We start from the raw sequence: 15,716 nt of genomic DNA, 5'->3' as shown, positions 1-15,716 counted from the left end.
AGCGCTATTTCAGAAACTTCTAGTCTCACGATGTTGCATTATGTTGTATAGATGCTGGGACTCTAAACATTTCGTAGGTTGAGGCCATTAGACTGGCCTCCAAGTTCTGAACAAATCCGACCAGTTGCTCTAGTTTGGTTGCAAATCATTGGTGCTAATTGTGAAGATTTTCCTGGAGGAACCCATGATAATAATTTTAAGTGGTCATTTGAGCTAGCCAGATGCCTAGAAGATTATAACATGAGTGAACCTTATATACCCGATCTCCCACCTCATCATATAATATTAGGTGCTCAAATAAGAATTCGAACTCATCTACCAAACATCAAACTTGTTTTTGTTGGGTTTTTAAGTCTCTTCTTACACGAAAAAATTTAAATTTATTTAATAAAAAAATCTGATCATTATATTCATAAATTATGTAAAAATAAGAATTCAATATATACTTATAAATAACGTATTAAAATTGGAATAAAGAAAATAAATTAAAAAAACAAAAATGTCGGCTTGGATTTTCGTATACATTTGTGGGAGTTCTGATTTTTAAACTACTGTAGAAGATTGATCGTTGACGATGGAGATCATCTTTTGATTTTCAGATAAACAGTTATCTATATTAAAATGTAATTGATTGTGCTTTCCAGTTTTATTTAAACAACTATTAGAAAAACTCTATTTTTTTTTATCTAGATTGCTCTTAGTATTTTAAAAACATATGGTATCATATTTTAGACTATGAAAGTTTATTTTTTATGTATGTAATGTAAAATATATATTTTCAAGTATACTATTATATTCATTATTTTGTTGTTTTAATTAGAGTGCTTTATTTAAATAAAGATAATGTGATTTTACTTTTTACATTGAAAAATTTTCTATGTTAAATTATAATATTTTTTTCCACCATATTTGCTTTAATTGTTTAGTATAATAAAATCATAATTCAGTTAATTATTTTGATATCATATAAGTCAATCAAGTAAGAGAGAATTTGATTTTTCGAATTTCCAGTTTAATTGTTTTCTTCCTAAGAGTTTTCACACATTCAATCTGCTTCAAAGGATAAAACTCAACCCTAATTCCATATGCTCATCTTCCTCATAACCCTAACATGAAAAATCAAAGAGATATAGCAAATTGGAGAACATGTTCGTTTCTTAACTAGGTATCTGAACACAATATCTTAAAATTCTTGAACAATCACAACATGATAAGAATTTGAGTTTTGGCGTAATGTGTATAACTAATGTGAACATTAACTACTGTTTAATCTCGACTGTGAGCACAATTGGAATTCTATGTTAACACGATAAGAGACCAAAACTATACTGGAAAATAGTACAGGGAATTACAAGGCATTCCTTTATTCTTCTTCCAGTTGTAGATGAATCGTACACTTGACGAAGTTTAAAATGCTTTGACTATTTGACTCCGACGAAATAATAGCAACCACAACTAACCAGGGACCCCCCAGTGGGCTAGCGCTCAGCGCCTCAGCCCCGCCTTAAAGGAGCCTAACCTAACTTCATCCACCCGCTTCAAGCCTTCGTGAAACTCACGACCCAACAACCTCTCGATGCTGCCAAATGTCCAGAGATGTGAGAGTGGGACAAGGTTAGTTTGAACATATTAAATAGCGTTGTCAGTCTTCAATCATGAGGCTACGTAGATGAGTTCGGACTGTATAAAAACGTATACAGGACTAGGGCTGCCTATACAGAAGTTTGATGATTAATTTTAATAAGTACTAATAATAATTAACTAAAATGACTGACATGGTAAAAATGGTGGCAGTCATGCATGAAGCCATGAATCCAAAAATCTATTTCTCTAATTGTAATCAACACAATTTACAAAGATTTGAAGATATAGATGCAGTAAGACAAAATCTGGTTTCAGATTTCTTCAATGGAAGATATCATTTAGGCCTCATGAGTTCTGACAAAAGTTTATATGTAGTATGAATTGTAGGATAAAAATTGATCTCAAAAGAAACAGATCTTTCGGAGTAAAGCGCTAGATATGAGAAATATAATGGTTTTCCAGACGAGACTGATGAAACCCTAGATCGGAAAATTGTAAAAAAAAAAAAAAAGAGGTAATCTCAAGTACCGGGTCGGTGGAAACATAAAACTAGGGTTTCAAAGTAGCTTGCCCGAGTAATAAAAAGTCATTCACAAAGTTGTAGTTACCTCTTAACCCTGAAAAAAAAAATAGCGATCAGGTGAAAAAGATGAAGGTACTGATAAAAGTGATGATTTTGGAAGCTTTTTTTTTTCCTTTTTTTCCTCCGGAAAACAAATAGTAAAGTTGAGGTTATCAAATAGATATCCAGGATCGCCAGAAACAGTCACTGCATGATCATTCATCACAAAGAAAATAAGACAGATTATTAAGGAAGAAAAGATGAAGACAATCATGGGATATGCGTGGTCTTTACCTTGCTCTTTATCGCAGAACATGAGATAAAAGCTGGAGGGATAAATCACGAGGGCTTTACAAAGAGAAACCAACAGAGCTCAGTTGGCAGTATGCCCACCTCCAACTCGAAGAAAGAGAATAATGATTTCAATTGATGGGAGGTGGACAGAATGCCAATAACCTCTGTAAGAAGCCCTTTGTTAAACCCGCATGAAATCAACAACTGTCCTTGTGAAACACACCATAAACAAACTCACACGAACAAGATGAGAGGTAGGGAGCCACAACAAATAAGAAGACTGTAAAGACGACAGATGGGTTCTATTTAAGATGTGAAGAACAGTAAATAAGTGAGTGAGAGAAGAGAGAGTTGAGATGATGGAGGCCGATGGGGGTAATTAATTACGGAGGAAGAGTGACGGTTTGTTTCAGAGTGGAAAAGACGGACAAATAAAATCAGATAAGATAGATCATATCATTCTTATTGGGAACGGAGGCTGCATATATAGCAAATAGCATATATATTCAGAAGGAAGATCAAAGAATCATCATAGTTATTCTTCACTTCTCCCTCGTTTCTGATGCAAACCCACCATCTCCCTCAGTCTTTTCTTGCGTTCCTCGCACTAAAATCCCCTTTTCACTCCCTCGTTTCTCACAAAACACACTCACTCATGCACACCACGCTCTCTTTCTCTCTGCATATCAAGAAAAGCAAGAAAGGGGACTGATTAATTTGGCATAATTAAGTTAGAGATTATTCTTGTTTAAGTTTTGTTTTGGCTTTACCTACCACTTTCATTGTTGATGCTGTTGTGAGACAAATAGATGACTAGGGTCAAGCTATCATCAATTCATTTTTTATCTTGATCGTTCAATTGGGTGGGTGAGTCATGGTATCCGTCGGATTTTGAAACAGGAAATTAGCTGTAACAACCCACTTATAGTTGGTTCACTGACCTTCAAATTTCAGAATAATTGCTTGCCACTCTAGTCAAACTCATTTAAGCGACGATAAAATCAATGGGACGTTAACGCTTATCTTTTCTTTCAGAGGATAAGAATAGTGGTCTCCGTCTCTCTCATTCAGTCGATGTGGCTCGCATGAAAAAGCATTAACCTTTTATCCCCTCGCGTTCTTAACGTGACAAACTTTTAACACTCCCGGGTATTGAAATTAGGATTACAACTGAATTCGCTCTACTATTATTAAGTTCCAATTTGAATTTATCGAGTTTACATGGGATTCGAATTCAAGAGAGGTTGTTGAATTAAATTTGATTGAAACTCATACAAAAATACAGTTAAATCCTATGTTTTATATATATAATTTATTATATAAGATACAAAAATATTAGAGCTGAACGGAGCTTTTAACTCGAGCTAGATTCAAGCCGAGTTAAGCTCAAGCTTGCTTGAGTTTAATTCGGTTCACATATAACTAAGTTTGAGTTTATGAAAGTTAAGTTTAAACTTGATCTGAATTCAATTTGACTGGTTTTTCGTTATTAAAACGATATCGTTTTAATACATATTGGTTAAAACGATGTACTTTTGTATTAAAATTTTTAATTAAAAAATCTGACGAGTAGCTCAAACTCAAATTCGACCGAACTTGATTACGGCTGGCTTGTTTTGGATTAGTTCGAACCAAGTTTAAATGGGTTCGATTCGAATCTAACCCTATTTTTAACCTTGAGATTTAATCTTTTAAGAGTTTATTAGTGTGTATTTAAATTAAGTCCAATATTTACAAACTTAATTCAAGCTTAATCCAAATATATAATAAAATTATATATATTTATTTTTTGTATATAAATAAATACATATTTTATATATATTATTATATAATTAATTAATTTTAAATTAATATAAAATGAGATTCAATCATATGATAATATATATAAATATATATGTATTTATATATTTAAAATGAATACATATAATATTGTTTTCAGATATAATATTCGAGTCATTTAAATTCAACCTTTGTCAATAAAATCTAATCAAACTCGCTAAAACTCTAAAGACACATTTTAAGACACATAGTATTCTCTCGTATGTATGTTTTATGCTTATTTATGAATTCATCTCCGTTTTGTGTGAGCTAGCAATTATGTATCATATCATATGTTGAAATTGTAATTTTATGTATCATGTATCGAGTATCACATAGCAACGTATGATATAATTTTTTAAAAATAAAATAATTAAAAAATATAATTAACACATTTTCATTTTAAAAATTATTACAAGTAATTTAAAAAATTTAAAATTTTTTATATACTCTCTTAATATATTATTATTTTCTCTAAAAATTATATTGCTTTATATTAATAATATATATTATATTAATAATAATACATTCTATAATATAAATTATTTTTTATTTATATAATATTGTATTATAAAATATTATACCAATAATGACAACATTGATAGGTGTGGCAAAAAGATTCTAAATAATACAGCGAAAAAAAATCTGTAAAAAGTATTAGATGGTTTCTTTTTGCTTCTGCGTCTTTCTGAGCACCTGCCCTGGCTGACTGTATGGGAAGAAGTTGGCATTATCAAAATAAATGAGGGAACAAGAATACTTTAAGATAGAAGTGACGGGATACCTGAATTTTATCACGAGTACAATTTGTCTTTAAGAACTTTGGTGGCTTCTTCTAGGTGACTCCAATATGACGGTTGGACGTCAATTGAGTTCATTCGGTTTGTCTTAAGTTAGATTAGGATAAACTTAATTTGATCTAAAATTGAAAAGATTAGTTGGTTTTAAAAACTGATGTTTAGGTCATATTCGAGTTAAGAAGGTAGAGAATTGAGTTGAATTAAAAATAAAAAAAATTAATTTAATTTGGCTCATAAATTAACTGAATAGTTAAATTCAATTTAAATTTAATTTATGATTTAATTAAATTATGTTAAACAATCGTGAAAAGATAATATTTTATCTATTATTAAATAAAATAATATCATTTAATCAATAAACTATGAACTTAACTCATAAATCTAAATTATAAATATGAACTATGTATTTGAGTCACGAACTCAAATCAAATTTCAAATTTAAGAATAAAGTCAAATTTGAGCTACTATTAACTTTAATTAAACATATTTTGAGCTTATACTATAATCAAATAATTTTTATTTGAATTCAGGAGTGCTTGAACTTGATTCAGTTCGTATTCACTCATAAATATATACTATAGAATTTTGTGGATATACATGAAATTATCAATTCAATTCAAATGATTTAAACTTGAATTTGATTTTACATTACTCAAGCCAAGTTCAAATCAATTTGAACATCACATCTAATAATATAAAGTTAACTTATTTTCAACATAATTCGAGTTTTAATTCATCTATCTCAAATTGAATTTATATTTGAACTCAACCTAAATTTAATTCCGGTTGAAAGTATAATTTGATCTTCAATGGTAATTTTTTATATTAATTTTAATTAAGAAACAAATATTTGAATGATATATCCTTAAGTCTCAGCTCTCAATCATGCATGACAATTCTTCAATTTTCAGTGGCTTATTTTCCATATCTGGTGAGGATGTTGATGATGGTTACTTGAATAAGTTATGGCAAGTTGGTCAAAATTCGAATTGCAAAATAAGAATATTAAGTGGGTACCAAATTAGTTCCCATTAAAGGGTCCTACCATTATATTGATTGCAGCACTAAGTGTGGAATCCTAGGTAATCTCCACTCCTGTTGAAGAAGAATAAGAAGAAGAAGAAGCTTCAAAATTCAAAGCATAATTACCATTATGCTTTTGACCTATTAGGGCAAGCCGAAAATGGGATTAAAAGGCAAAGACACATAGGTCAATCCTTGGAAATATATATTTTACATACTGCTTGATATATCAACCTTTTTCATTAATCACTTTCCCGTTTTGATTAAGCATCAGAAGACTTTTTCTTTTTTTTTTGAATATTTATTCGAGCCAAACCAACTTTTTCGCACTAGGTAAAAGTTACTTTATTAGTATAGTCCAGATTGGACCAACTCATCAAAGAAGGAAACGAAAAAAAAAAAATTCTTCCTTTGATTTTGATAAATACCCCGTGAGTTTCGAACTGTTATTATTTTATTTAAATATTTTTTATTTTGTTATTTAGCCCGATTTGAACCATTTATATTAAATAAGATAATTTAGAATTTAACAAATTTTCACAATTAAATAAATTAAAATTTTAATTTTAATATATCTATAATAAATTTTAAGTTTAATCTTAATATATTTCTAATAAGTTTTGAATTTGTATTATTTTGTTTGAATGTCTTTGTATTTGTCATTTAAATTATTCTTTGTTTAGTTAGAATATAATTTTTTTTCTTTTTATAATAAAAAATCTTTATTTGGATTGTTACACTATTTATATCTAATTAAAAATTATTAATTAATTAAATCAAATAGATAAAAATTTTAAGTTCAACAATTAATCTCTCAATTAAGTTAGTTGAATGTTTGATTTTAATGTCTTCGACCAATTTCAAACACATACCGTCCTCGGATGTCCATACATATTACCACTTAAACAACCCAGTTAGAACATCTGAATTTGATATGGCAATTCTCATCCCAAAAAAAACGGAGAAAGAAAAATGAATTCTTCCCTTTTGTCGACTGATGCGTCGCACTCATCACTCCCACAGCCTAAGCTTTCCGCCTGAAATGCTGAGACGACTCACTTACCCTTTCTCTTCACAGTAATATTAAATTAATTATTCACCAGCTACTTCCTCAACAGTGCTGTATGTATTTATGAGACAACTCACATACCGTCCAATTATTTATTGCTTCAAAGCTACCTCCAACCAGACCCAATTAATTTTTTCACAGTTTAAAGTTTGAAAATTGAAACATCACAGAAGAATAGATTTGACCGAGTATCAGGATTGATTCAGGAAGATCCCACGATGAAAATTAACTAAGGCTTGATTTTCCTCTCTAAACACTATACGTACGTCGGTATGTCTCATTCGTCCATTGGGTTCACAACAGTTGTCATGCTGGGTAGTGTCAGAGAGGCCATGATTGAATCATTGGTACAATAAAAAGTTAAAAAATAGTAATTTGGCTGGTAAGAATAAATGTGTGTTTTGATGAGAGACTGTGTGAGATTACCTTATATAATAATTGTAAGAATAAAAGTAATAATAATATTTTAATATTAAATTTTTTTATTTACCTTATATAATAATTGTAAGGTTTAATTCAAATTAAACTTGATTTTGAGATTGAAATTTAAATCTTTATAAAATTTATGATTAAATTTTGAAATTTATTAATAAAATAATATTATTTTATTTAATTTTTTATAAACAAAATATCGTTGTAATAATTGTTTAATATTGTTTGAAACAAATTTTGAGATACCCTTAAACCAAATCAAACAATTTACAGAAATGGTGAGTTAAATTGAGCTTGATTTTTTTTTTATTTCAAATTTAGTTCGTTTTAAAAATGAACAAACTCTCTTGATATATACTGAATTTAAAATTGACCTAAACAAATTTAAATTGAATTAGATCGATTTTTAAAACCAAACTATATTGAATAGATCTATTCCTAAGTTGGACAACCATTTGGTTTAATATTGCTTTTAAAACTGTGTTCTATATATATGTGTATATTTATATGGGTGAAAACGGAGGATTTCAAAGAAATCTAAGGATCATTATGAGTTGATCCTCCTCTACTTAAACGCCATTAGAAATCCCACTATAATCTAGCCAGAAGTAACTTTTTCCGTCCTTTTTGTTAATGCCTCAATCTAAGCTAGCTCTGAAAAAAAAGTTCATGCGCTTTGTTCCCTGTCATCTGTGCATCATCTTCTAGTGTCAACTTTTATTATCCTTGAACACTTTGTTTCCTTTTTGAAAGAGCTTTTATGAGTGCAATGGTGGGGTCAATTCATTTATTTTTTTCCCAATTCTTAATTATCGAAGGGCATTATCAATTTTGAATAGGTTGACTAATAGTTGAAACTTTGAAGTTACTTCTTAGGGTGAGTTCAATCTGATGAATTTATGTTTGAGCTAAACTTAAAAGGGTGATGTATTCTGTAACAAAACCTTGAGTCTAAAAGTGTTTGGTTGTGGCAAAATTCAATTTAAAATTATCAAAATAATAATATTTTAATTAATATATATTAAAATAATTTTATTTAATTTATTTTATAATATTAAACCGAAGTGAATTTAAATTTAATTTGATATTATAACCCCACTAGAGGTGACTTGGCTCAAACAGGGTAACCCTAGAAATGCGAGGGCAAACAGGCCTGAAAGAGTAATCAGTATCACCTACTGGTAGATGGATAAGACTTTTGTACATATTGCAGAGCTCGATGCATGGAACTTCACCCTTCTTCATGATTGCTAGGCATTGGGGTTCAAGTGGATATGTTCTCTGCTCTCACGTATTGCTTATAAAGTTTATTGCGTTTCCTACTTTATATAAAAGATATGCCAATGATGCTTTTTGGTGTTGCTCAGACGGACAGAATGACTGCTATTCTCGACCTCGACTTTAGCAGGCGGCACCAAATTTCCATCGTATCTTCCTAATCCAAAGTAACATTTGAAAGAAAACCCTTTTTCTATTTATGTGTGATTTTGCATATTTATGTAAAACAAAGCATTGACTTTGTTTATGAAAAACCTTTTTACTGTTAATAATATAAGTGAATTATAGAAGAGTAGTGGCAGACGTGTGGTGACACCATGAGAAAGAGAAAGTGATATACTGTGGATAAATGGTGCAAGTTGAAACCCTAATCAACTTCTTGACAATAGTTAACAATGTCCATCTGTGTATGCTTTTTTTTTAATCAATTAAAAGTATACAACTTCAAGTCTAGATAAACCACGAGAATGACAATTAAATTTAACTAAGTTATTCTGTATACATTATTTAACCACAAAAAAGTAATAAAAATAAAATAATTTTTTAATATAGATCGATTTACCATTTAAAATTATATCTTTACCGTTATATTATTTATCTCTAATGAATGTATTCTTATAGAGGCTACTTAATTTATCTCTAATGAATGTATTCTTATAGAGGCTACTTAAGTTTTTGTCGGTTATTTTAAATTCTTGTAAAAAGAATGTTATAATTTTATCCATTGTAATTCAAATTCAAATTCAAAATTGAATTCTTATTCTCCTACATTAAAAATACTAAGAAGTTCCTTTACCGACAAGTTGACCTATTAGGCTGGTGATCATTGTTGCAATAGCTTGTGTCTGATCTTATATATTAAATTCAATTAATTGCAAATTACTGTTGTTGAGTATAATAAGAATTGCATCAATGCCGCCATGCATCTATGATCATGATCATGGCTGTAGCCAATATGCACTTTCAACTTTTTCTGCATGCGGACCACCTTTCTCATGCACCTCATCATTAAATTTCCTTTAGTAACTCACTAATTGCATAATTTAATTTTGTTAATGATGAAGTTAAACAAGCAAGCAACATGGTAATAACCAAAACTTGAAAAAACCACAAACCAAATCTAAGATTTATTGGTAATAAATAAATAAATAAATATATCATCTGAAAATGCATCGCCCCAGCTTGTTTGTAGAATCTTGTGAAGCATCTGGGTAAAATTTACCGCAGATTACAAGCAAAGATGTCCTAGAACTTCTGCTGTCTTTCAGAACTTCAAATTTTGACCACGAAAAATAGAAGCAACAGAGAGAAAAAGAACAGTATTCTTGACTGAAGAGAGAGAGAAAGATAATGGAATTGGTGTCATAGACACAGAGAGAAAGACTACTGGCAAGAAGGGACAGCAGATAAAGGTAAAGGAGAAGGAGGATGATTGAGGTTTGGAATAAGAAACGAATGATTGAAATATAGAGTATCGCCCCCAAGGGGGTATCTTCTTCAGTGTCACAGAGGGTATCCAAGTGGGTATAAATTTGAAATTCGGCCATGAATATATCGAGATATGAGATTAAATTTTTAATTTATATATAATGAATTTAGCCCTGTCAAGCAAAGGTACGGTCATTTAAACAAGAAAACGAGAGTTTTAAACCCTTTGATTATTGGATTAAAATTTTTACTTATGTAGTGTAATTGATTTCAAATATGATTGGTTTAGGTCGTCAAAATTATGGGTTTTTTTGTTAAGAAAAAACAAAGATAAAGAGCACTCAAACAAGAAAACAGGGATCGGAAACTCACTAGTAATTGGATTTTCTCTTATTTATTTAGTATGATCTGTTAAGCCACTACAAGGTTTGAGCATGGAAAAGAGAATGTAATTTGTAACTCTTACAACAAGCCAAGTGTATATATTTTAATGCAGTGTGAGTCACGTGAACGAAAGGATCTGATCTCGATCGTGCAATGTTTGTCAAGATAGAATAATAGAAAAGAGATGACAAGAAAAGAAGATGGAAGCAGCATCTCAGAAAAGTTTCAACATTAAAAAATAATAGAAGATGCTGTTGGTTGAAGGAGAAGGCGTATTCGTATTTGTTGTTTTGTTTGGAGTTTTCAAAACACAAATGATGAGACCGACGAAGATTGTTATGATGGTGATGGGAGACTCTCTTTTCCAGCTCTACTGCCATGTGACTTTCTTTCTTTTTCTCTCAATTTCAAGACCATGGATCAGAACCCTAAAAATCACTTTAAATCTTTGAAAGTTGCAAACCATAACAAAGAAAAACAATGAAAGGAAAAAACGGAATGATTTATTTATGGAATATAATCTGTTTTTTATAATTATAAAATAACTTTTTTAGATTTAGATTAGATCTTAGACTTAATCAAAGATTGATTAGTCAGTTGAATCAGACAAATTAGTAACATTAAGATGACATAGGTATAGTATGATTAAAAATTTTAAAATAGGTTTTATCATTATAACTATTGGATTGTGACAATTAAATTGTTAGTTGAGTTTGAGCTCGTGATCTCTATGACTCAACTTAGGTAAAATGCAACAACTCTCCAAAAATTTCAAATCATGCTTTAAACTTGTAAAATCTTATTAAGTTATGAGAGTTTACATGTAATTTTTTTTTTTAAATAAGTGGTTGAAAATAATTATTTGAACTAAATTTAAATCAACTACTTTTGTCTCAAACTTAAGTTTAAGTTGATATATTAATAGCTCAACAATATCGAACTCAAACTCTATAAGCATGCAATCAAATCGAACTCAATCCAAATACTATTTGATTTGACTTTTATTATCATTATTTAGCCTTTTCATCTCTAATTATACGTAAACATAATAAATATAAATGTCTTATATTTTGGGTTAAATTCAAACAAAACCGAGTTAAAATATAAGTCAGTTTGAATTCAATTCGGCTCCCTTTAAGCCAATTTGAATTTGACCTAATTTGAGGGAAATCAACCTCAAGTTCAACTATAACATGAAGCTAAACTCAGTTTAATATTATACAAGAGGTAAAATTAATTAAAACAAGCTCATTTTTTTAAACTCGAGTTCAAACTGAGCTATCAAATGAACTTAAATAAATTCAGTTTGAATTCAATCCTATTTACATCATTTGATGTGTATGTATGGATAATCCCATATTCTACTTTCTTGTTTCCTATGGGACCCTGTTTGTCTCTCACTTTCGTTTGAAATGGATTCCTTCTTGTCTAAATTTTTTTCAACATCTATTAGTAAAATTATTCAATAGGTAAAAAGCAGCTTTCCATTTTCCCTTGGATGGCAGTCAGAAAATATACCAATTACCTGGAGAGATTATAATTTTGGCAAAGCCATAATTGCTTCATAAATCTTATGTATGTCCCTCAAATTAGTTATTATCTGTCATTTGTAGGGTCATCTGAATGAATCTCGCCCTATAAGTGAGCCCTCTATCCGTTGTCCTGTCCTAACATTAAATGCCAAATTCGAGTTGGAAATTCAGTTCAACAGCTTGACTTGACTCTCCTTATGATAATACTATTCAACCTACTAGCGACTCTTGATATTATCTCTGACTTATTTAAATGAGTTAAAACTAACCATTTTGGATTTGAGCTGAGATTGAGCCAACCCGTATTTAGATCGACTTAGACTCAATTTGAATCCAACCATATTGATATCGCTGCAATTAATTGGCACCCCAAAATTAGAGGGTAAAAAAAAAAGAAAGAAAGGCAGGAAAGGCAATTTGTTCGGTGGTGACAGAATTTACTTCCAGGGCTATTCATCATAAATGTTCCATAGCAAATTGGAGAGGAAACTTTATTAATACATCATGACTACTTGTTGGGTGCAGCCAGCCCCATCCTGAATGAGGAACATCACCACCAAGAAAATATTGAGGAAAAAGGGGAAAATAAATAATTATTAACCTGGTTAGGGGCACTTATTTTTGCCATACTGCATATCTGTGACCAGAAGTTGCTAGTGTCCATTCTTTGCCAGCAGAGCACCATGAACCATTTCCAATCTTCATGTACACTTTCTCCCCAATTACTGCTGAATAAAGGTTTGGTTGGGCCTCCAGAATCATAATAGACCATCAAGAGGGGATGCCTCCATGCCAGCGGACGTCTGTGTACAGCCACGTTTAGGAGAATACCATGAGAAATTTTTATTTCAAAAGTTGGGTTGAACATAGCCCTGAAACATACCAATTTTACAATTTGGCCGTGAATGGACTCACCCCCACAATCATAAAACTGGTCATAAAACACCGTTGGGATCCCTGGTGAGTGACTACCTCCATAATATGATTTGAGGGGAACAGCTGATGGGCCTGCAAAAACGATGCAATTATATTGTATGTTGATTTTAACTTCTTATTTAAACCACAAAAGCAGATAGATAAGATAAGCTATCCACCATCACAAACACATTTCAAGCCTACTTTATAAGATGAGAGAGAGTTTACATTAAGAATTTGAGATGGTGAAGAATCAGTTCATGGTTGACCTAGAAATTCCGTCCAATCCTCATCTGTTAGTATTTACAAAAAACTTAAGGAAAAATTCAATTAATCGTTAACTAGCTAAAGCCTTCATATCAACTGTCAGGATGCCACAATCATTTAATGGCTAGTCCCAAACTAAAACCACTCATGCAAAGAGAATCAGGTTACATGTTGACTTCAGTGAGTATTTCTTGTCATTCCCCTTGCAAACTAGAAACAGGCAGGCTAGCCATGCAAATATGCAGTGTATGCAAATAAGCAACATCAGTCTACTAAAAGCACACCAATATCATTTAATCACAATAAATTTGTGGTACCTGTGTTGAGCCAGTATTATGGTTATCAAGGAATGTAACAGCCCTTAAGGCCATCCCACTAGACCTGAGGGCTTCCCTTGAGAATCACGCAGACACCAAAATTGTCCCTTAACAGCTTCCCACATGGCAATCATGAATAAGCATTTACAGATCATTAGCTCTCAATGGGAGTGTAAGTCCATCTGGCAACTAAATTTACAAAAAGTTATTCCAAGGAGACTAGTGGGAACATTGCTTGAAATGTTTGCTATGAACTTTTACATATAAATTGTCCCTTGGAAAATACCTGAAGAATTTCCTTTGTGGTGAAGTTAAATGCAGCAGCAAGCTGTCCAGTTCCATCAATCCAATGGATAATCTGTTGTGTAAGGCTATCTGCAAATGAACATTGTGAAAGGGAAACAGACATAAACTAACCAATATACATATTTATGATAAAACAGTTCCCTTGCAGATGAATTTAAGAACTTTTATGATCTCTAAATAAAAGAATGAATAAATAAACCACTAACATGGAACTTAGCATGGTAAGTCATGGTGCAAAATAAGACAAGCAGATGAAATTTACAAATCAAGAGATCAATATAAGCACCAAATCTCCCTGGAAAAGGTATTTTAAGTGAAGAACAGTGCACAGAAGACATTCCAACACTCCATTTAGTTTATGCAGATTTTTTATATGGTTGAATAATATGCTTTGCTACCAAAGAGAGTAGGCTTTTCTTAGTGGAAGATCCAATATTCTCCATCAGGAATCCAATTTACATAGAACAAAACTCTATAAATGCACTTTCCTAAATGTGCATATATATATATATATATCATCACATTTCAGTTCAGAATGCAGCTGATTCTGTCCCAAGAAGTACACTCTTCTTTTGGTGCAAGAGAAACATAAATGATGCATCCTTGATTGTAGTCCGAGCCCTGACCATTGTAGTTGCATAAATCCCAGTATTCACCAACTGAAAACATGGGCTTTGATCGTTCAATGTAATTTTTACATATATAGCTGAGTAACTAGTCACAGCATTGTGGAAACATGAATATGAAGCTGTAATAAAAAACCAAAAACAAAAGGCAATTTGCAGGTTCTGAATAACATTACCCTCGTGCAAATTCAAAATGGAAATCTTGGAAACCGATTATGTCATGCAGCCACTGCAGCTATTCTATAATGTCTGTCCATACAAAATGCTGGCTATGATCAATATTTGGTACGCCCCTCAGTGCTTCTATTGCCCTACAATATAATATGTAAAAGTCAGATGTAAATTTATGGCCAAGTCATGAAAAGTGGTAAACATAACTACCCTGAACACCAATCCTTTTCACAATAGTACATCATAAACAAAGGGACATAGGTTGGAGACAGAATAAGAAAATGATAAGAGACACAATAAAAAATGTGAAATAGTCAAATCATATGGGTGAGACCATTTAGCCAATTATTTTCCAAAAGAGGGTAAAACAAAACACAGAATTTCTGAGCCCCCGTCAGCCACCTAAGAGGTATGCATGACACTGTTTTAGGAAATAGTTGTAAACTTGTAATAACTAGGCCATCATATCAGTCAAAAGCAAGACATTTCATCCTTAAGTTAAGAGCTAAGAAGTTTAAAATAATAGGAAAAAAAATGTTTGCACTTCATTTCAAATGTATCATCCGGTGGCCAAGGCTCTTTCTGCAGCAATTCACAGTAAGTAAATTAGCCTATTTCTAACTCATGAACAATAAATAGGCAAATGATGCTTTTTGTATCACAAAGATTAAACATGAGGCATCACAGCGTTACAAAAATAAAACAAGAATGAGCATCCTTACTAAACCACCAGTGCAAGATGTAACCGCATGCTCACTCTATGCTGATGGAATACCATCATAATGATCTTACATTCCTCCATGACCTTGGGTAGTACCAATACTATGATTGATAATAACTATGTCAGCCATTGCCCTATCTTTGCTCTGCTTCATTTTTTCAGGTGCTCAGGACCATATGAAGAATTAAT

The 15,716-nt window shown here is 31.3% G+C and overlaps 2 long non-coding RNA genes across 2 annotated transcripts; both read right to left on the bottom strand.

Annotated features, from left to right (window-relative positions):
- Window positions 1–1,137: 1,137 nt before the first annotated feature.
- LOC123229219 lies at window positions 1,138–3,307 on the bottom strand. Its single transcript, XR_006504824.1, has 2 exons — window positions 2,441–3,307; window positions 1,138–2,353 (listed from the first exon to the last, which is right to left on the bottom strand). It is a non-coding gene; the product is annotated as an uncharacterized LOC123229219 (long non-coding RNA).
- Window positions 3,308–12,620: 9,313 nt separating this feature from the next.
- LOC123228583 lies at window positions 12,621–14,804 on the bottom strand. Its single transcript, XR_006504733.1, has 4 exons — window positions 13,990–14,804; window positions 13,704–13,892; window positions 13,088–13,212; window positions 12,621–13,007 (listed from the first exon to the last, which is right to left on the bottom strand). It is a non-coding gene; the product is annotated as an uncharacterized LOC123228583 (long non-coding RNA).
- Between the last annotated feature and the right edge of the window lie 912 nt (window positions 14,805–15,716).

Source organism: Mangifera indica, chromosome 11 (assembly GCF_011075055.1).
Source record: "Mangifera indica cultivar Alphonso chromosome 11, CATAS_Mindica_2.1, whole genome shotgun sequence".
NCBI classification, from domain to species: domain Eukaryota; kingdom Viridiplantae; phylum Streptophyta; class Magnoliopsida; order Sapindales; family Anacardiaceae; genus Mangifera; species Mangifera indica.
This window is presented reverse-complemented; position numbering and strand designations above follow the sequence as displayed.